The sequence below is a fragment of the Protopterus annectens genome, chromosome 7.part0 (assembly GCF_019279795.1).
Source record: "Protopterus annectens isolate FY-2018-M chromosome 7.part0, PAN1.0, whole genome shotgun sequence".
Lineage (NCBI taxonomy): Eukaryota > Metazoa > Chordata > Ceratodontiformes > Protopteridae > Protopterus > Protopterus annectens.
In genome coordinates this window covers 345,084,667-345,107,981 of record NC_056739.1, presented here as the reverse complement: position 1 = coordinate 345,107,981, position 23,315 = coordinate 345,084,667, and positions in this window count along the sequence as shown.

Below are 23,315 nucleotides of genomic sequence, written 5' to 3'. Positions count from 1 at the left end.
AAAAAAGGTCAGTCACAAATCCATAGCATTTCCAAAGATACTATCAACTTTAACTCCAAAAATCACAAGTACACACCACTTCGATTAGAAGTAACATAATGTAACCTCTACACCATAAGAAAACGGATGAGAAGAATCAGTCTGTTATCTGACAATATTGTCTAAATCTCCTTCAGATTTTTTTAACTTTAATTTCTTTTCTTTAGCCTCCGAAAGACATAACATTTACCAATATGATTTGATGTTATTTAGACTCATATAGTCTAGACTCCAATGTGGATTTGTCATACAAAACCTCGCTATACTACTACTACTATGTATCCAAGCTCCCAAAATCAAAATATTACCTTTCTGCTCTTCTGTCCAGCCTTTTTCCTCCTCAGATCAACAGACAAGGCTTCCAAATGGGTGGCATTTTCTAACCAAAAATGCATTTCCATTCCTCTATATAATCACCCCAATATTTCCTAACAGTAGGAACATCTCAAAACATATGTATAACTCCCACTGCACTAACTCATTACCAATGTACAGCTTTAACACTCTCTGAGCTGTGACATAAATGCCTTGCAGTCCTGTACCACTTATGGATCCAATGCATGCAGTGATCCAACAGTAGGGGAACATTGTTTATATATCTTATATAAATACTCATGCCATTCAAAAGTAGGGGATTCAACCCCATCACCTGATTCCCATCTTGTTCTCAATTTCTCCATTGATTTCTCATATTAATGTCCATTTAGAAGGTCAGATAGCTTACCACCTGAACGATTTTCATTTCTCTTCCATATGGTAAAGGATACTAAGATCTGTCTCTGAGTATCATAAGTTTGAAACTACTTGAACAATTTGCAGAATGCTATTTCCCTAGCCCAACATCTTACTTCCTGCTTAAGATGTTCATAATGCAGCCATGTATCTTCAGGGAAACTGATTTTTCTTTAAAAGATGGCAATTAAAAAAAGTTAACATTCCCATTATTGTGAAAAACAAAAAGATCACTTACCCACTTAATACCTATTGTGTGACATTTTTTTCAAAACTATAAGAAACCTTTGTAACTTTAATATTGGGGTTGTTCCAAGGGTCTATGTATAACACCTCAAAAACACAACAGGATAGCCCCTAGTCTCACTACAAAATCTGCTGAATATTCCAAAAGTTCTATTTGGGCCCTGAAGTCGACTACCCACCATTCTGGATAAAAATGATCATGCAACCAAATTGCTGATGCCATAGAAGCTAATGCATAAAGCGTAAAATTAGGCACAGCACAACCTCCCCTTTTCCTAATCAAATACAATCTTTCCTTAGCTATTCTTCTCACTCAAACTCCCCAAATAAAATTACCACAAAGCAGCTGAATCTTATATATCCAAACAAAGTCTTTCCCCTCTAATAGTAAATGTCTACAATGTACAAAAACCTAGGATGTTGAACGTTTTTGCATTTAGCTTGAGAATATTTTAGTGCAACAACTATGCACATATTCCAGACATTGTCAGAGCAGTTAAGTATCAGTGGATTTACAGATAATACTGACAATCATTGACAAACCCTGCCAACCAGACTTCTGGGATATTGTCTTGAATGTCTGCAAAATAAATGCCAAACAGTGGATGGCCCAGCTCAGATCCCTGTGGCACTCCAGTGCTAAAATATTATGTTCAGAGAGGGTACCATCAACTTTCACAACTTGGAATCTATTGTAGAGCCAATATGTAATCCAATTGACATTGTAAGGATTTGCATTAAGCTTATCTAATGTTTTCAGTAATACTAGCAAAAGAATTGTGTCAAAGCCTTGGCCAAGTCTAGATGAACAACATGCACAGACTGACCACTGTCCATACCCACTGTAACCTTTACAAAGAAGCTTGCTAGGTTCAGAAGACAGGATCTGCCATTCTCAAAACCAGGCTGAGTAAGGACTAGATTATGCTGACATTGGCAACTTGACTAAAAAATTCTGTTATGATACATTCCATGACTTTGTATATAAAGCTGGAGACACTGGTCACCCTGCAATTAGCCAGATAACAAAATAAAAAAAAAAACATAAAAAATAAATAAATGTAGGTGTGTTTGTGTGCAAGTGTGCATGTGCTCTTGAGCATGTCAGTGTGACTGATTAAAATATATTTTTGAAATGACTTTTTTAACTTTGCATTTCATTACACATATTTGTTTTACTTTTGTAGAGTATTCAGATTCTTCACCTCCACCACCACTTCCTGAGAGGACACCAGAATCGTACATTCTTGCTAGTGAGGACAGTAAGTCTGTACTCGTTATACTACTCTGTTATAAATATTTAATTGCAAGACAATATTGGGGCCTAGTCCTGAGGCACAGAGTGATAAAGCCTTGACTACAGCTTGGTCAACCTTCTTTCTACTATCAGGTAGATGATGGGACATGACTGGGGAAGAAGTGTGTGAGTGGAGAACAGTAACTCAGCAATCCTAGAGGGATATGTAATATGGGAGACATTAATTAAATAGTCTTTCTTTAACATCAACATCTGTTTTGAAACCATGCTTCGGTCAACAAAAAAGATGGTTGATGATTCTGTGATTCCCTAAGGAATATCTCCTTTCCAAGGTATAGTGTGATTTTGGAGTAAGAATATACAATTAGCAGGACTTGTGGATTTGTGCAGGACAACTTACCACCATGGAAAAGCATTGCTCTAACACACTCTGCACTTATTTTTCACAACATGCAAGGTAAAGTGCCAATGTTTATTTTTCAGTTTTTTTGGTATCAACAATAGGGACAGTGAAATTTGGGTGTTAGGCTATTTTAATTAGACTCATATTGACAGACAAATATAATTATATGCACACAGGTGTCTGAGGTATAATAAATGAAATATCTGATAATGTGTCTTTTGTAAATGAGTTTTGCAATATGTGGTGCATGCACAACTCCTGAGAAACAGTCTCATAACTGACAGCATCAGATAAACAGTTTATTATATCTCAGAACACCGTGCATTCTATGTATCCAGTTTTTATATTATTTTATTTTATTATTTGCATTTCTATTCCTGTTTAGTTCAAAGGTTGTCATTTTGGAGTTTTCTTCCTTTTTTATGTGGGCACGTATGTAATAGTGAGCATGTATGTATTAGTGGTAATTTTCTTTTTTATTTGTTTTTATGCATATTTACATTGTGCATTATGCATTATAATACAGTGTGTTATATTGAGGACTTTGACTAAATGGACTGCCTTTGAGAAAGGGCAAATATCCAGTGATCTAAGAACAGGGAAGTGAAAAATAAGTTAGTCAGGCCATCATTTTTGGTATACATTATATGATTTCCATAAGATTTCCATTTTCCTTCAGTTGTGGAGGACTGATATATTTATCAGCAGAGCATTTGCATCTTATGTAAATGCTTCATGCAATCACAGTGCTGATGATGGCATTTTGGGGGCCTGCAGCAAGCATCAAGTTCAGGACCCAGCAGACACTTCCAGTTTAAGTATCACCTTGTCACTGCAACTCATACTAAGCAACCTTTTAGTTCATTCTGCAAAGTTTTAGGAGTAGGGCACACAGATTGAACAATAGCTATAATACTCCTACATTATGAAAGGCTTGTATGCCAAACCATATTAGGCCATGTCAAATAGGGGCATTTCACAGTAACTGCTACATTACAATAACCCTATATTCAAGATAGACCTTAGGTGAAATACAGCCATAGGTAAAGGCCACCCTGGTACTCCACTTCATATTGTTTCACCCCTGCCACCCACACATCCTTAGGGGCTTCCCCTTTCTTCCCTCATCCCAGGTTCCTCACAACATATTATCATCAACCTCATCAACCCCCTTTTTCCCATTTTCTTTATGAGGTTGGAGGGCCATATCACTTGTTGCCATCTCTCCCTGTTCAATGCCAATCTCCTACCATGTTTGACAATCTTGTTTCCTCTTGCTTTCTCCTTTCTGCCCCAAATCTTCTTCACCAGATTGTCTTATGCTTTCCAACACATGTGCCTGAGTCACCACAATCTGCTGTCTTTGACATTTTCTGCAGTTGGAGCTTCTTTGGCTTCTTCTGCTCTTATGTCCTTATTACTTTGTTTATCCTCCATTGTGTATCCTACCACCCATTTCAGGCACTTTATCTCCATCACCTCTAGCTTTTTCAAGTGCTTTCCCTTAACTCCCTGGTTTCTGTACCATAGAGTAGTACTGGTCGCCCCCTGTTTTGTACACCTTACTTTTCAGCTTCTTTGACCTTCTTCTGTCATACACTATCTTGACGTTCTGTGCCAGATGGCTGAAACCCTTCTGATTCTAGCTTTAACATCCTCATTCAGAAGTTCCTTATTCTCAACCACCCCTCCCAGATACTTGAAGTTGCTAACCTGCTCCAGTATTTTTCTTTCTATCTCAATCTTCCATTTCTTCTGATTTCTTTGATTTGCTGCCATCCATTACAACTGTCTTATCTGTACTCATTCTAGGGGTCTGCTGCCCACACCATATGCTTTACTTTTGGTTTACCTTTTCTAACTTTTGCTTATTCTTTGCCTTTTTCAGAAACGGTGTCTTTCTAGATGCCCAGAAGTACATTTTAGAGTTATTTTTAACAACCTTTTCATCCAGTGATGGCTTGCACAAAAAAAATATAACTAAGGGAAGAAATAAAGAAATTCATCATTACTGTTCAACTTCACACATCCTATCTGAGAATTCTGCCTGCTGCCCTATGAGCTCAAAAAAATGCCATTGCACTTCTATAGCCGGCTTTAGGCACCAGCGAACCATGCAGTCGCTGGGGGCCCCGACCACAGCAAGTTATGTTATCCTGATATTTTGTAACATGTCTGTCAAACCAACAACAGCTAGTACAGCAATCTTGTATACATAAGAAACCAGGTGGATAATAACTCTTATTTGTGTCTCCTTTAAAATTCGAAGATATCTCTGGTTATAGTAACAGTGTTTTATCAGGTAACAAGCTTCACAATTCCATTAAATATTTTACCACTGATGTAGTGCCACAAACCCTACTGGTGGACATTATTTCCACTAAAACTAACAACATAGCCAGCATTAGGTACCTGCAATACCTGTGGCTGCAGGGAGGTCCTTTAGCCATCATTGACTGTGGGAGGACCCCACAAAAGCTGCTGCTGGTTGGGGAAAAATAAGGATTAAAAAATGTGTTAATTTCACGATTATGGTCCTTAACCTGAACATGGCTGTGTTATGACCCTTTTAGGATAAACTGATAATGAACACAAGCAAGATAAGCACTAGATGGATCAATAGCCCAGAGTGACCAGTCTCAGTGCAAACCTTCCTCAGGGATGGTTGTCTCTTTCATAAAGTTTTATAAATACTGGCAGTACACCCAATACTATAACTCTCACATTCTTTGCCAAATAATTCATCTTGGTGCCAAAAATAATAGCAGAATAAAGTCTCAAAATCAAGAACACACTTTAAATATTACTCTAATTCACTTATAAAGTTAACAGAATAACAGCTATTGCATCAACATGCATTTTTTGGATAAGAAGTATAAAACTCCTATGTCTGGATTTATTGATTGCCTGTAATTTTTTATGATTTACCAGCAAATCAAACTTTTTACAAAAGGCAAAGCAAAATTATAAGCAAAATCATGGAAGGTCTGTGAAATCAGGGACAGTGACATATATGCATTACTCCTCGATGAGGTAAATAAAAGTGACTTACCCCTGATGCTGCTGTTTGATGACTGCTAAACAGCAGTCACTGATGTGTTGTAGGAATATCAGTGTTGCACAATGTATTGCTATTTGTTGAAGTAAGTAAAGACTGATATTGCTATGGCTTATACTTGTGTGCGTCTTTGTAAAAAATATCACTGATTTTTAACTGTGCACATATCGAGTAATGCTATGACACATATGTCATTCTTTAGTATCAGTAAAAAATACAGCTAACAAGTAATTACATTTCACAAGTAAGGCATAAAATATTTCATAAAACATTCAGACACTTAGATATTCTAGGATTCTGGTGGCCCATACTCTGTAGACTGTATAAATGGATACAGGAGGCTATCTTAATCACTCTTGACTGTGTAGGGGGGCCTTACAAAAGCTGTTTCTGGTTGGGGAAAAATTAGGAGAAAAATGTATTAATTTTATGATTATGCTTTTTAACCTGCACAAGGCTGTGATATGACACTGTTAGGTTAAAGCTAATAATGGCTACTGCTCTCAACTACACCCATTCTAAAACCAGCCCTGCTTAGGTGTGAGTGCACAGAAAACTGTTCTAGTTTACGTGTGTGTGTGTGTTGGGGGGGGGGCTGGATATTGTGTAGTTATTACTTCTTTAATTTTCATCACAGTAAAACCTTAAAGGTGTGCACAGGAGATCAGTGTAGCTTATGTTTGTCCTAAGGATAGTGTAGTTAATGTTTGTTTTACTTTTCTGACAGACCTTGCAGGTGTACAAAAAAAGTTACTACAATTTCTGTAGGGGCAGTGTACTGTCTAGGAGCAATGAAGTAGAATATATTACTGTAATCAATATTTTTTTCACTTTCCTCACAATCATATATGAGGCATGTATACTGGTGGCTGCCTTTGGAGGCTATGGGTAAGGAGTGAGGAGGCATGCTATGTATATGTATGTCAGCAGTTTCTTGGAATACATGACTGTGGCAGTTTGTACCTCTGATTTCATCCCAATCTAGCACCAGTGGAATACATAGGCAGTGATCGTCTTTTTGGGGGGATATTAGGGAGGCAGGGAGTATTCTAGGATAGACTTGTGTATCCTCACAACAACTGGGCTGTTATTTTATTGTGAGCTACTCTTTTGTCAGTTTTGACCATTTAGCCTTGGGCACAACTTAATACCTTTCTTGAAAGACAAAAAAATAAAAATAAGACTGAAATTATTTTCTTACTCATGATTTTAGTTTAGGCCACCATTGGATTAAAAAATTGGGAAAGTGCTTTAAAGTGCATACCAGAGCATCTATAACCCTATGGCTTCTTGGACCCTGTCATTTTTGTGCTGTTTCCCAAATGATTACTACTCTTCTGTGTTGGTTACAAAAGGTGTGCTGATGTTGAAAGGATGCCAGGAAAACTAAAGCTGAACAGAAACACTGAATTTCTACCTTTGATCATAATTTTTGTTTGTGCCATCAGTATCCAAAAGGTTGTGTAAAAAGGAAAGAAAACTTAACAATGCACTTCTTAGCATATAGAAAGTTATGGTGTTTTGAAAAAGCTGAAGAATAAGGCAAAATGGGAGAAAAGAAAGAAAAAAGTAATGTACATCGTATAGGGAGTCCAACACTGGGGGAAACAGAGGGGAGGACTGGAGAGTACGTGTGTGTGTGTGTGTGTGTGTGTGTGTGTGTGTGTGTGTGTGTGTGTGTGTGTGTGTGTGTGTGTGTGTGGAGGGGGTCTGAAACAGTAGGCCTAGGGTGCAATTTCACTCAAGTCCAGACAGTTACATAGAGTTGTTGTGATGTATCATTGTTGCAACTAAATGGCAGTAACTGTGAATGTCCCTTTGTGAGAAGGGCCAACATAGTGTGGTACATTGACCTGTTGCAATGCAAGATCACTGTAGCTACAGGTCAGACTGTGTGTACTACTCCCGAAAGCTTGCAGCATGAACTAAAAGGTTGCTTAGGAGGAGTGGCAGTGGCCGGGTGATACGTACACTGGAAGTGCCTAGGGGCCCCCAACTTAAAATTTACTGGGGGCTCCCAAATTGCTAACACCAGCCCTACCTCCCTCTCATGTAAAGAATGAGAAGAATGCAAAGGTTCAATTGGCCCCAGTTATGCATTTTAAGTGACTGCTGTCATACATATACATATACATGTACATGTATATACACATATACATCTACATAGCATGTTGCCTCACCTCTATCCTCAAAAGACAGCCACCTGAATACATGCCTGATGTGAGATTGTCTGGAAAGTAGAAAAAATAAAGAACATAGTCTTGTATTCTGTAACCATTTGAAATGTTGGGGCATGCTAGAGTATGTGTGTGCACAGATAATAATCAGCAACATTTTTTGTATACACACACACACACACATACACACACACACACACACACACACACACACACACACACACGCACACACACACACACACACAAACACACACACACACACACACACACACACACATAATGGCAATGCTGATGTTTGTGATAGAAAGTGAAAGAAATCATTGCTAACTTATTTTGAACTGCAACCCCCCAACCCCCACATAAACCATAAGTCATAGTAATACAGGTTTTACACTAACTTCATTAAACAACAGTACATTGCATAACACTGGTATTGTCATTTCAGATCAGTGACTGTTGTCCCTGGCAAGCTAGTTTTATTACAAGTTGCACAAACACATGTATGCTGCATGCTCACCTTCAGACAAACTGGCAGAATGCCAATTCACCTGCATAATGTTTTTAGAGTGCTGGAGGAAACCAAATAATCTTAAAGGTAAACCCATAAAGTGACAGCAAGGACATGCAGACTCCACATATAAAACGCTATAACCATGAACTCAACCAGAGCAAAGCCGTGTGAAATGGCAGTGTTACTTACTGTGCTACTGTGGCAAACAGCATTGCTTTCACATACTCTGCTACTTCTAAATCACCAAACATAGACACCTATCATGTGTAAGGTCTATATTTGTGAAGCTAAGTAAAAGAAATTGTGGCCAAATTATTACTCTTAAGTACTCTGCAGCCCTCAGAGACACACAGACACACACACACACACACACACACACACACACACACACACACACACACACACACACACACACACACACACACATGTAATGGCAATGCTGATGATGATTGTGAAAGAAAGTAAAATAAATCATGGCTAACTTTTTAGTCAAATTGTAATACTAGTTTTACATTAACTTCATTAAACTACAATACAGTGTGTAACACTGGCATTGTCATATTAGATCAGTGACAGTGTTTAGATGGCATCAGACAACAGTGGTGGAAAATCACTTTACTCACCTCATAGAGAAGTAACTCATACTTGTTACTGTCCCAGATTTCATAGACTGGTCCAGATTTTGCCTCATACTTTTGCTCTGTGTCATTTCCTCATAAACAATTATTTTGCTAGTAAATAATTTAGGATTCTAGATGGTCAATAATGCCAGATATTAGAGTTTCATACTTGTTATTGCTCAGAACATGTATATTGATGCAAAACATGTTATTCTAATAATTTTAAGTGAATTAGAATAATATTTGATATCGGATTTTGAGCCTTTATTCACCATTATTTTTGGTTTTGCCCAGAATTTATGAGCAAATAAGTTGAGAGTTGAAACATTTGGTGCCTGACAGAATTTGCAAAACTTGAAACTTGAAAGAGAAGACCAGTCCTGAAGATCAGGAGTGTCTGCTCTTCTTAAACCCCTCCGATAAGCACTGACATTGGTCAGTCTTGGCTTCCAGTCTCTAGAGCTTCTCTCTTTCATACTCTTTCATTGATTACTGGCTTTATTCTATTAGGGTCATATCACAATCCTGTGTAGGATGAAGTGCTTAATCAGAGAATGAATTATCTTTTTTTTCAGCTTATTCTCCCCCAAACAGCAACAGGTTTTTCAGGGCCCCCGCAAAGTTAAGGATGATCACAGAGTGCCTGCAGCTATGAGTATTGCTGATGACTAGTGCTAGCTATGATCTTAGTTTTAGGGAAAGAAAGTCCATCTAAAGAATGTGACTAAGTGCAGGACCCTTTGTCAGTGGTAATATATTTAATGAAATTAAACGCTGTTACTGTAAACAGAGATACAATTTAATTTGGAAATAGAAGAAATGGAGACAGTCCTTAGGGTACTTCTTCCTATGAGTTATTATTACCCACCTGGTTTATTAAGCACACAAGATTGCTGCACTAGCTTTTGCTGGTTTCACAAAATGTGTAACAAAATACCAAAATAACATAACTTGCTGTGATTGGACAGCCGGAGGAGCAGGGGTCCTCCACCTCCAGCCATTACAGCTTTCACTGGTTCCTAAAATTAGCTATGTATACTCATACATACTACTAATATATTTCAACAAAGGAAAAGTAATAAAACTCTAAAACAGTCAGATTCTATTGTGCAGTGGCTGAGACAATGTAAATGACAGAAATTATGACTAAATGACGAGTATACCAAAAAACGTATCCTTTGCATGTTACACAGGGACAGTTGTAAGGCTGTTCCTATCTCACTGAGGAAGTTTTCCCTCAATGCTTTTGCCATCTTACATTGAATGTTGAATACCACCAGCTGATGTCTTTGCTTTCATTATGCACAACATTGATAACTGGCAGAGTAAATGCTTCAGTATCTGCTTGCCTTTCTGTTCAACTGTCTGAGCATCAGTTGGGAAGATTAGGAGCCTCAAAGCTGACATTTAATCTAGTCTAGTGGAATATGTAAATTTATCATCTCCAGTATGCTATCAGTTCCTATTTGATTCCTTTCCTTCCATCACTAATCATTTTTTTAATTTCCTGCTTTCTTTGTCATTTTCATATCTAATACCAGTTCTTCTTTGAGTAATAAAACACATTATTCAGTTATGTGCAACTATTGATTTTATTTTTAATAGACAGTCTTAGCTGTGTTCAACTTAAGGGTACAGAATTGAGAACAACAGTTTCTCTGATTTATGTAAACTTATTTTTGGGTATTTTGAATCTACTGTAACTTGCAAGGTGTGGGGATACCCCCCCCCCCAAACACACACTTTCATTCCATGGAAAGGTAGAGAAGGTGTTTAGATGAATATTAGCTATTATGAAGTGATGATGTTAAAGAATTTCCTTTGTCAGTTAATTGAACTCTAAAAGTTATAGCTTTAAATTCACAGTGGCCCATGGTTTATTTTTGTCAAATTTTTGGATGTTACTTGTACTAAATTAATGGTGGTATGTTAATTCTTCCATGTATAGAAAGCATTTAGCCATAATTCACTATTGTTAGCTATCAGTTGCCATACTGCACATATTGTCATAAATATCCTTAAGACCTATATCACAAGACTAAGAGAATTTGTAACATGCTGAAAGGTTTAGAAAATGTAGTACAGTATTTAAGGTACTGCTTCAAATCAAGGTGGTATATTGGGTAGAAACAGTAATGTAAAAAACATCTAATATTGCTAGGTATGAGACTGTTCGTTGTTGTAACATATGGAGTAACAATAATTCAAATAGCAAAATGCTCATCACTACTTCTACACCAAATAGTTTCTAAATCAGCAAGATATTCAGCTTACACCTTTCTTTGGTGATGACAGGCTTTTCACTAATTTAATTGATTCTAAATGCTAAAAGGAAACAAGTATTGGCCAATACTGCCATGATGCAAAACAAAATAACACTGCCCAGGGGATACCGTTAAGTAGGATGGAACCACCAAAAGGAAACCATCTCTGTTGTTCTGTACATAATGAAACTCATTATGCAAAACAAAAGTTTTCACCTCGGTTGATGCAGGAAAGACATTTGAAATGAAATGCTTGTTAACATGCAGTATAGACAGTATGATTTACATGGTGGTCTACATGTATGGAACTTTCTACTTGGCACACTGACTTATGTCATAACATCGACTTTTAAGGAAGTTTGAACTTCATATGGTCAAGACAATGTTTAAAATTTCAGAAAAGCTGAACCTAAGAAAACAAACAAAATTTATGTTTTTGCAGAGGGAGAAGCTTCCTTCCACTCTCACACCCCATGCAAATTATTTATATATATATATCTATATCTATCTATATATATATATATATATATATATATATATATATATATATATATATATATCAAACTCTCAGATTACAGTACAGTGAGAAAAAAGGTTAAATTCCATGACATCTACTATATAACCATCTCCAATCAAATATTTTGACTTTTTGGATTGCTGATCATATGGTCTCAACCATATAAAGTTCAACTTTTTGAAAAGTTGATTTTCTGATTGGAACCCCATGGAAGCAAAGAATGGATTTACATTTCAGTGATTTAAGCTACCACAGGGCCTGGAATGCCCTTTTTAGATCTACCCTGAGCATTTTAACTGCATTTTTTGCATTTATTGCAATACATAGGGTGGTAGGTACATGCATATCTCTTACATGGCTCCTCTACACATGATCAAGATAAAATTGCTTGAGATCAGTACCATAAAAAAAAAAGGGATGAACAGCAAAATGTTGAATGCTGCTTCCTCTAGGATATAATTGCTCTTATTGTGTGTAATGGTGTGCCGGCAATGATTCACTTAATTTGGGCGATTTTACCCTTCTTCAAGTTGGTGTGAATGTGAAATTGGTACAGTTGGTATATATAAATGGGGGGGGGGGGGCAGGGTGCTTCCCTACCTGCAAAAAAACATGAAAAGCAAATTTTCTGACCTTTTAAATTTTGAGTATTTGTTTTCTTTTTTTGTCCTTTAAACACATCGACTTTCAGTAATTCAGCATTTCATAGTAAAACCTTCTTATGCAAATCACATTCTGGTCAAAGAAGAATGAACACCATCCACCCGACCCCACCTCCAGCTGATGAGGAATTAAATTTCATGGTATCATTGGTGTCTAAACACTCAGCAGTCACAGGGGAAAGAAAAAATATATGTATATATATTCACATTCTAAATATATGCATCATAGGCATACATTTAGAAGTATATATATTATAAATGTATGCATCATAAGCCTATGGAATTAAAATTAGGTTAATACCAAAAAGTGAGAGCATCCAGGCTTCCATGAAAACAGGGTGCCTTTACATAAGAAATAACATGGGAACATTTCTTGGCCAAAGTTACCTGAAAGATAAAGTATATTGCATTGCACAGCGGATCACCTGTCCGCTCATGATTGGCAGTGGAGTTCTACAGTGTTGAGTTGCCAGCCCGGTACCCAACCTTCCACAGAAGGAACATACACACTCACACTTAGGGACAATTTAGAGTGTTCAATCCACCTGCAGTATGTCTTTGGGATGTGGGAGGAAACCGGAGCACCCGCAGGAAACCCACACAACCACAGGAAGGACATGCAGACTCTGCACAGAAGGCACCCCAGCCAAGCATTGAACCAGAGAACCTCTTGCTGTGAGGTGACAATGCTAACCACTGCACCATCGTGGCCACCCTTGCTTGTCAAGCAGCATGAAAACTGAATATACAGTTTTTATGGACATGTGTATGCTGTGCACAAGAAATATTAAAAAAAAGCTTTTGATAAAGCTAGCAAGGAATATGATTGTTAAGAAATTCATTTTGTTTTATGTTCTGGGAAAAATGAAATTTCCATTACAGACGGTGAAGAACATTTGCTAAAATGTAGGGAGTTCCATTATGAAGAGTTATTAGATTGTAATAGAATATCAGGATTAAATAATAACCTAAATGTTAAATATTAAATGTCAGCCAAAACAGTAACTGCTAAAGCATTAGGGAAATCTGTTTTATGTGTATCTTAGATATTTTCACATGCTTTTAGGCATTAATTTTATCGGAGGTTTCTGTGATAGGATTTGTGGTAAGTCTTTTAACAGATTTTTTTTTCGAGCTTCAAGTTTCACATTTCAGGAACTAAAGCATTCCTTTAATTGTTTTTGAAAAACTATTGATGAAAGAAGCTCCTGAGTGCTGTTTTTATTTTATTTTGGATTCTTTTTTTAAGGTTCATCTTTTCTATCTTATTGTTCTTCTTACTTTTTTCCTGATCTCCTTGTACTGCCTCATTTCCCACTACAACCTTTCATTTTCCTCTTTTAGGCCACATACTCTATTTTGCCATAATTGCTATGCTAAGTCATATAGATCTGTTTTGACTTTTTGTTTTTTTACCTCTTCCTCACATCCTAGTCTACAGCCATGAGTAATTCATCCTTAAACCATTCTTATACTGACAAGTCCTCCCTCTGTTTTCATACTGACTCTATTTGGTTCCCAGTCTCCTAATTTTTCCATGACCACCTTCCTAGCACAGTATAATCCCAAAAAGAATAACCTTTCCAGGTAATAGATATAGGAGGATATTTTATTTAAGCATTTATACAATGTACTCGGGTTATATATTTAAAACTATAACTGGCGGTATGTCTCTGATACAGCGTCACACTTTGTAATTCAGACTTATTCTGTTTAGTGAGCTTTATGTTCATGGATTCAGTATTTAAACAAAAAACTTTAATTAGTAATATTAATCGAACATTTCAAATTTTAGAATATTAATGCCATCATACGGCAAAGAAAAGCAACTCACTGATAAGTTATTTACTTTTATTTTCAACAATTAACAATGTACTACTATGGTACTATGTACTGAAAAAAATTGTCACACAAAGTTAATTTCCTGCATTCTGACTGAACATTTGGGTGTAGGGACAACAATGGACTGTATGGCTGCTGGAAAGAGGGATAAGCAAGACAGATTCATGACACAATAATTAAGAAATGATTGGGCAGATGGAATCATGGAAATCAGAAAATAGTAAGCAAAGTCTGGAGAAAGTGATGCCTTAGTATGGTTTGGAAAATGTACTTCTAACGCTCCCTGCAGTAACTTAAATAACAAGTTTGTAGATCTTTTCAGCAGTTATCCTGAATTTGTCCCCTCCTAGCTCAGCAATATTATAAACTTGTAGTACATGTTTATAATACTGCTGAGGTGGGAAGGACAGATTCAGCACTGTCTAATAACTTGAAAAAACAAGCTGGTTGTTATCTTCTCATCCTCGGCTGGGCTATATGTCGGATTGCGATGGTGGGCCATGACTCTGGAAGACATTGAAACAATATGTGTGAGCAAGTCATGTGGCACACTTAACATTCGAAAGTACAGATATCACTGAATTGGTTGTCAGAGGATACACACTTTCAATACCACATATCAGTGCTCATACCACAACTGCCTGACAGTGCCTGGCACGCTCTATATATCAAACCATCTTCTGCACAGCAACAAAGAGAAACCAGTATGTAAGACTATGCAACAGTACATGTCATACTGTATGCGACACAATGCACCACCTAGCCACAGGAGGTATATATCAAGCTAATGCATAAAGACATATGTCATCCATTGCAATAATTGTAAAGTCCAGTTACAGTATTACCAGTATACCACTCTAGTTGTTGGTGGTAAACCCCTGCCTAACATATGTGCACATTCGTTAGTATAGGTGGCATACTGCTGTACTAGACTATACATGTTGCTAGATATGCACTTATATCCTGTAACACACATATGACTATGGGCATGTTACAGGCATACCCACGCACACATCAGACATACATACAAGACACAAAGGTATGGCAACCCAGATGAGCTTTACCTATGTACCATACAGTACTGTGTGTCAGTACTTACAAAACATTATGCCTGAGGTATGTAATCTGTGAGGACTACAGGGAACACACATAACAGTGTTTCCAAGCAATGTGGACATACAGCATACTGTGCTGTTTAGGCCTACAGCTTCAGTTAGTACTACAATTCATACGGGATTTGGATTCACCAGCAGTACCAATCAATAAGCATACATGTACTGCTTTAGCCTACAATGGCACACTCCAGTGCACACCAAGGGACTATGTCAGACCGTATGCCATACTGCTTTTTCTGCATAGCAATAGCATACACATCTTTTGCTGGGATCAGAGCTAGGACACAAAATAGCATGACAGAAACAGTTTCCCACTAAGCTATCACACATTTACAGATCCTCGACACATTCCCCAACACATTCACCATCGCACTCAGTCAACCTCACATAGCAATTATTGCAACAAGTACATGTGGGTGTGTATCGGTTCATAGGTAGGTAATAGGCTATTGGCCCTAGGACCTATAGAAGCCTAGCTATACGCTACCCTGGCCTTTGACACACATGTAATTTAATTTTATGTGCCCCTGTCCAGCAGAGCCACAGAGGTGATTCCCGATGTGCATTTCCTATCTCCCATCCAATCATCAGGATTATTCATGACGACTGCTAATGAGGAGCTTGGTTTGCTATTGATAGGTGGTTTGTTCCAGAGTATGGGATGTCTCTGAGATAGAAATCTATCCCTCCAGCATGTTCTGTCTATTGTGGTGACAAGGTTTATGTCCCTAGAGTGTGTAGCTCATAGGGATTGTGATCTGTTTACGTGGAGCATGTCCAACAGCTCTGGGTTTGACATAGCTTTGTATGTTAGGCAGAGGTCACCTCTGAGTAGGCGGTATGCAACACAGTCTAGCTGTAGTTTTGTGAGACAGTCTGCATAGGGCATCTGTTTGAGGCCGGTATTACTCTTTGTGAGGTATGTCTGTGGCCTTTTCAGTTCCTGTAGATGTCTTTTGAGGTACATAACACATGGGGCATTGTACTCTATAATGGATTTTATGTGTGATGAGTAGAGGGGAACGCTGACCTATATTTCCCTGGATGACACACCTTTTGTGATGAGGTGTGCCATGTAGACAGATTACATGACTAGTGTGGCACTGTGATTATCAAAGGGGAGACTACTGTCCACCTGTGTCCCATGGTCTCTTATCACACTTTTGGTGTTAAGTAGACTACCACCTATGTGGTAGTTCATGGGTACAGAGTTTTTGCCAGAAGGAATTCCAATGCAGTTTCAACATTGAGCTTGAGTCCATGGCTTTGTCACCAGGCATCTGTCGCAGTAAATATGACCCTGTCTCTCTCTCTCTCTCTCTCTCTATATATATATATATATATATATATATATATATATATATATGTGTGTATATGTACACACATACATATAAACATCCATTGGTGTACATATAGATATACATATATGCACATATACAGTCCACCTTTCATGGTGGGAATATCAATTATGCGAAGGTTGTGAGGTATACAGTTATGTAATAATATTGCACAGTGTTGTGCGGAATGCATTGAAGGTGTTCTCAGCCCATGTAGCTTTAGCAGGCCTCACTGGCTGCAACACTGCATACCTGACAAATCATACCCACAGCGTTTAACCACCACATGTCATATACCAATACTGTATGCTGTCTTGTTTGCCACACACTACAACCTACATAGAAATATGCACATAACAACCTTCAGCAACATATATATATATATATATATCCACCCTTCACAAACAGTTGCAGTATGTCCCTTGCTCTATGCACATGTACAGATGCTAATATATCTGACACAGACAGATCTCTTCATATGTGTGTGCCATACACACACAAGGTCCACACTGTTGTAAGTCCGTGGACCTCACGGCTGCCCTGTTGGGCCTTGCTGCAACATGAACAGATGTCACATGTGAGCACACAGTAATATTAGAGGGTGTATATATAGCTGCAAATGCTAGATTAGCATACTAGCCTGGTACAGCTCTTGCCAATGCTAAGCTACACATTAATATGACTATCATGCATTTGTTACTCTGTTACTCTGTCACATCCATGTTTATATAACTGTATGCGCTACTCCCCCAAACAGACATTGTACACACTACTGTACAGAACACAGATAACATGGATCAGATGTTTAACATTTAATGCTGAACTACATATGTCACAGTCATATCCCACTGCATACAGCTACACACTGATTTCTCCATGGCAGTAGTTATGCAGGGCATCTGTGCATAGATACGTACTGCTGCCACATATTGATGATTCAAAGTATGTAGAGTACTCTTCAAAAACATCTACTACATGCCAGTAAATACATATCTGTTACATACCTTTCCTTTGTATGTGTTTGTATTTGTCAGTTCCATGTGTTTTGTATCTGTTTTTTATTTATTTTTTTTTCTTTTATATCTTTTTTTTAATATATATTTTTTTTGGTTTTTAATATCTTTTTTTCTGTTGCTGTTGCTGTTGTCGGTGTCTGTCTGTCTGTCTGTCTCTCTCTCACTCTCTCTCTCTCCGTAGCTGCAATGAAATTATTGCATGTGTGGAAAGCAAGTACAGCCTGCTTTTATAGGTATCTGCACATGTGCATATGATGGCCTCTGCACCAATTGGTGGCCACCATTTGGTAATTGCATGCAGCCTGCTGTGTGGTAATTGCAGTACTCACTGTCATAGCAACCCAGTGCTATAAATTGCTAAGTCAGGTAGGCGTAGCCCTTTCAGCTTTCCAAAGTGGGGCTCATGCTTGTTTGCTGTGGACACCGTTGTGTAAGTCAGAGGGTTGGTATACTTTTTCTAACTGTTGCTAGGGGTGTAGCCAGTGATTTGAATGTTGTACTCAGACCTGAATGTTGCCACTTCCAGTACACAGTTGTCAGTGTAGAATTGTACTCACCCCTACAAATGCTAACACAAGATACATGGGAGTATGTAGTTTCTTTTCTACTTATACAATTTCCTGCCATACATACATAGTTATTGAGATGTATTAATTTGGCAGATGAACTGTTTGTGAACTGCTATACTGTGAATATTAATGTACTCACTTCTGCACAGTTTCTGTTTTTTTATTGTTGACATTAGCACAGGATGCTCATGAAAACTGGACAATTCCAGTACTGAGTATGCGTACCTACATCCTTGCTGGACCCTGAACACACTGGTATTTTGTACATATGGGTGGGGATTGTCCTGCTATGATACTGTGTGGGGGTTGTAAAGTGCTGCTGTAACATTATTTACTGCTAGAATGTCTGATTCTGTTATCACAGTCGTGTAATGCAATTCCACAACAACTGCTGGTGAAGTTCCACAGAACAAGTTTTGTGTTATGGCATTCCTATCTTTCCTTTACATTCATGCATTCTGATGCATGATATATCTATTTCAGCTACAACCTGCTGTATATCTACTGTGGCTTAGTGGTACTTCGTGCAGTCTAGTGTATCCAAGGTCCGGGGTTCGAGACTGACAGAGGTGTTTTATTTTGCTGCTGAGCAGAACAAGTGCCCTCACATGCAGGGTGACTAAGGCACTTTTAAGCAGTTGTAAGTGGGTTTGCACAGGTTTGTGCGAAGCTTAGCAATATTTAGCTAAGCGCACACAAGCACACACTTGCGCAAACCCGCTAACTACTGCTTAAAAGTGCTTACTCCTGCTAACCCCCACGCTCATTTCTTTGAAAGAAAAGAAAATGGGGAGATAGGAAAGTGGTGAAAAAGGGGCACAAAGAGGGAAAGACAGTACGGAAAACAGCTCGGGATGTGCAGGACGGGTGTATGCAAGGTCCATAGCTGCCCATTTCTTTAACAGCAACAGCTGTGCATATGCTAGAAATTTGGAGTGAAATTTGAAACCTTCCACCCCTGAGAGAGGGGTGGGAACAACAAAGTATGTTGTACTGCCAATTAAATATCAGTTTATGTGTCCAGCGGACATGTGTGCAAAATGAGCAGCTATGTATGGGGCATAATTTTTTTTTGGGAGCAGATTGCCCTTTTTTTTTTAGCTGAGAGTGGAATGTGGGGTAGGGGAAGTGAGTATATTTGGGGAGGTAGGTTGGGGAGGTAAACAGACAAGACAAACAAGATGCATACAGGGGCAGAATATGACGCATGTGGTGGGTGAACACCATTGACAGGGAAGGATGTTTGGAAATCACAAGCCCATGAACCCACAGATGGCAACAGTGGGACTGAGATCCCCACCCATGGGCAGTCACCACTACACCTTCACAGCCCCAAGGGTGGCTGTGCTGGGGGCTACATAGGAGGGGCAGGCTCATCCGTGAGTCGCGCCACACGTGCTTCAAGCTGGTGTAGAGGATCAGTGACTGAACACTCAATCTCCCTACGCACCACAGCCTGGACTGTTCGGAGGGTGATAGGTGGCCCTCATCCAGCTCCTTGCATGGGGGGGGCGAGCCCCATCCTCTGCAGTGCTTGCACCTGAAGGTAGCACAGGGCCAACGTAGGAGGAAGTCCCGGGCTGGGCACCGGACCTGCTGGTGCCAGTTGCCATCGCCAGCTCAGGTGGGACAGGTGGGTCCGCTGGGACTGGCCTTTCCATATGTTCTATGTTTAGGAGGATTTAATGACAATATGGGTTGTTAATAGCCAACAGAATTCCAAATTAGTTGTAACAGCATGCAGTAGTAGTCCCATTAACCCAACACACCAGAGTTCCAACAGTTGAACAGCAAGCATAACACATGCATATATAGAACAACAGTGGACATTCCAACAGCATGCAGGATTGATTGGTGGCAACAGGCCACCAAGATTGTAGTATTTGAACAGGGCACATGCATCAAAGTAAATGCAGATATTTATAAACAAATAGGACATATGTCCCAACAAATGGTTTTGAGATTAGACATACCCATTGATGTGTGGAATTGCATTGTTTATGCACATACAGTAGGGTGTAAAAAGATACCTCCATTAACAACTTATATGTACTTATAGTTTACACTACATTTATATTGACTGCAGATATATATCCCCTACATGTATTATTACACTAGGCAATGTCGATTAAATTGTGAAATGGGTTTTTCTAGTTCTTTATATACCTGACCTGTATCTGACATACAGACTGTCCAGGATGCAGATGTTACTGCTATGTATTTATATATTTTATTTATATTTATATATCTACATATCTGGATGTGTTCAGGTGACATTATCAATTATATTTTAACAGCCCCCTACATTTCTAGCAGCACACTGACATTTCTAGGGAAAACAATAACAAGCTACTCATGTGCCAGATTAACCTATACATGCCAGCCATTAACCAACAGTTGAGGACTGTACATATGCTTAACAGCTACTGGCACACCCTTCATCCACTTTATATGAGCCTACCCAAGTGTGGGTTGACAGCGCTTAATACAACAGTACTATTTCTATAATGCAAGAGTACAACAACATATCGAGGAAAGTGACATGGACACAATCCATGAATTATACCTTTATTAATTACATTACACACTTTTCTAGAGGCTCTCTCATTTATTTTAAATTACAGTGCATGCAGAAGACTTATTCAGGATGTATTATACCTTTATTAATGGGTTACATCACTCTTTTCTTATGCTCTCTCACTTATTTTATATAACAATACATGCAGAATAATTACTAACCTGCCTGGTGGTGCAGCATATCTGCATAGGCTTGCTGATTTGGAGCATGGACACCTGCAGCTGTGAAGTAAATGAAATCATATTGAGACATATACCTATCCATAATATAGACTACAATTGCAATTCTTACATACTTCATTCCATGGCTACCTACTCAGTAGTGGGGCATTTTTCATCCCGTGGGCCTCCTGTATCAACTGGTTCAGTTGGTCCTGCTTGCGTCTCTTCTGTTCTGCGTGGTGGTGTCTGACCTGCTCACCAGTCCGAGGGACGCCTGTGGCACTTGTGAGATCATGTGAGAGATGGTTCCAGGCTTCCGCTTTGTGTTCAATGCCCTTGAACTGGCCCTGCAGGAGTCTGGCATCATGATTATGGATGAGGAGCCAAACCATCACTTTTGACTCCTCAATGCCCCACCGTTGCGCTCGAAAGCAAGAGCCCTCTCCAACACCAGCCATGCTGCCTGCAGATGGGAGCTACAACCAGTTATGACAAGTATTCCCACCTATGGAGCTTAAATATGCCTCATTTCCCGCACTTATTTGTGATTGGCCAGATTTGAAAAGTCTCAGCTGAGTGCACACCTGCTCAGCACTGGGTAGACTTTGATTAATATGTATATGTGTGTTGACAGTGCATGAACATCAAATGCTGTCATGGCTTAGTGGTTTATTACTGTGATTATGGTGCACACTATCCCGTGTTCTCGGCCTGTCATTGCTTTATATTTTACTACTGGCCTGTCCGGCTAGGAGGTGTGGCTGTGTTTAGCCGACTTTGCTCAACTTTGCCCAGCATTGCTCTACATTGCTCGACGTTGCCCGATGTTGCGCTAGTTAGCGCGGTGCGCAGCTTCACGCAAACATGTTTTGTTTGTGCTAGTTGGCGCGATGCGCAGCTCCGCGCAAAACTATTGCGCTAGTTAAAGCAGTACTAAGCTATGAGCAATTATACTTAAATGTGCTTAATACTGGTAAACTTTGCTTAGCAGTGCTTCACATTGCTTAAGATACGTTACTTATGCATTCATCAGTATGCATAACCAATTCACCTTCTTATATATGTATAAAATATCGTTCACTACTACATAGGCCATTTCAATGCTTTTTACTAAATTTTAAAAGATAATTGTCAGGAATTATTTTTCTATACAGATTTCATACAGAAAATAGAAAGGGGAGTGGAGGGACTCGAACCGGGAATGCCTCTTCTTTGTGTGAACGCTCTACCACTACGCTACTGCTATTTGTCTTAATTTGCATATAAGTGTCTTATTATCCTCTTCGATGTCTAAACTGCTAACTGTAGCTAAGCAATGGGCAAACCCGCGCAAACATGCGCAAATATGGGCAGCTATATCGGGAATAATAAAAAAAAAAATAAGAGTTTTACATTTTATAATTGTACAAGGGTTTAGAATGTGGGGGAGTGTAGTGTTGTGTATATACACATTTGAGCAGACTCGCTCATGTCATTTACATTTGATGATTGTGAGACTTGCAGGGACGTGGATTTTTGGACTACTCGGCAGTCTGACACACCTCCTGCACTCGTGCACGCTCCGTGTTAGCCTTAGAGTTGAGTCAGCACACCCTCATGAATATGCATGGCATGGTGATGTCATCCTCTTAGGCTGCAGTGTCCATGTAAGACTTATTTAGTCTTACACGGAGGATTAGTGAATCCCGGGGCATATCTTTCAACTGTCCCTTATTTTGACTCAATCTTTTTTCACTAGATTAATTCAGGTTATATGCTACAGTTTTGCAAGTGGTAATGACATTTTTAGTTCTTTTTTGAAAGAATTCTAGCACTTCCTCCATACCATGATGACCTGCTGCAGTTGTGCAATGGTTTAGCATAGAAGGTGAAGAACATTAAGATTCAGCATCACTACTCAAACAGGTAACTTTTTCTCTGTACTGCAATCACAGCTGTACAGAAGCACTGTTAACACTTTTGTCATCTCAAACAAACACTGCCCCCAAAACAATTACTGCAACACATTCTGGAATATATATGGTCTTAAAACAAGTAATATTATACAACATTCTTAGAGTGGCAATGCTACAATATACACAAACACTGTAACAGCTTTGCATTACTTATCATCACAAGTCTGAAGACCAGGATGAGCAGATTAAGAGACTGGAAATGTTGTTATTCCTGAAAAGATCACAACATGAGAGCAGATGTACACCATCAAGATG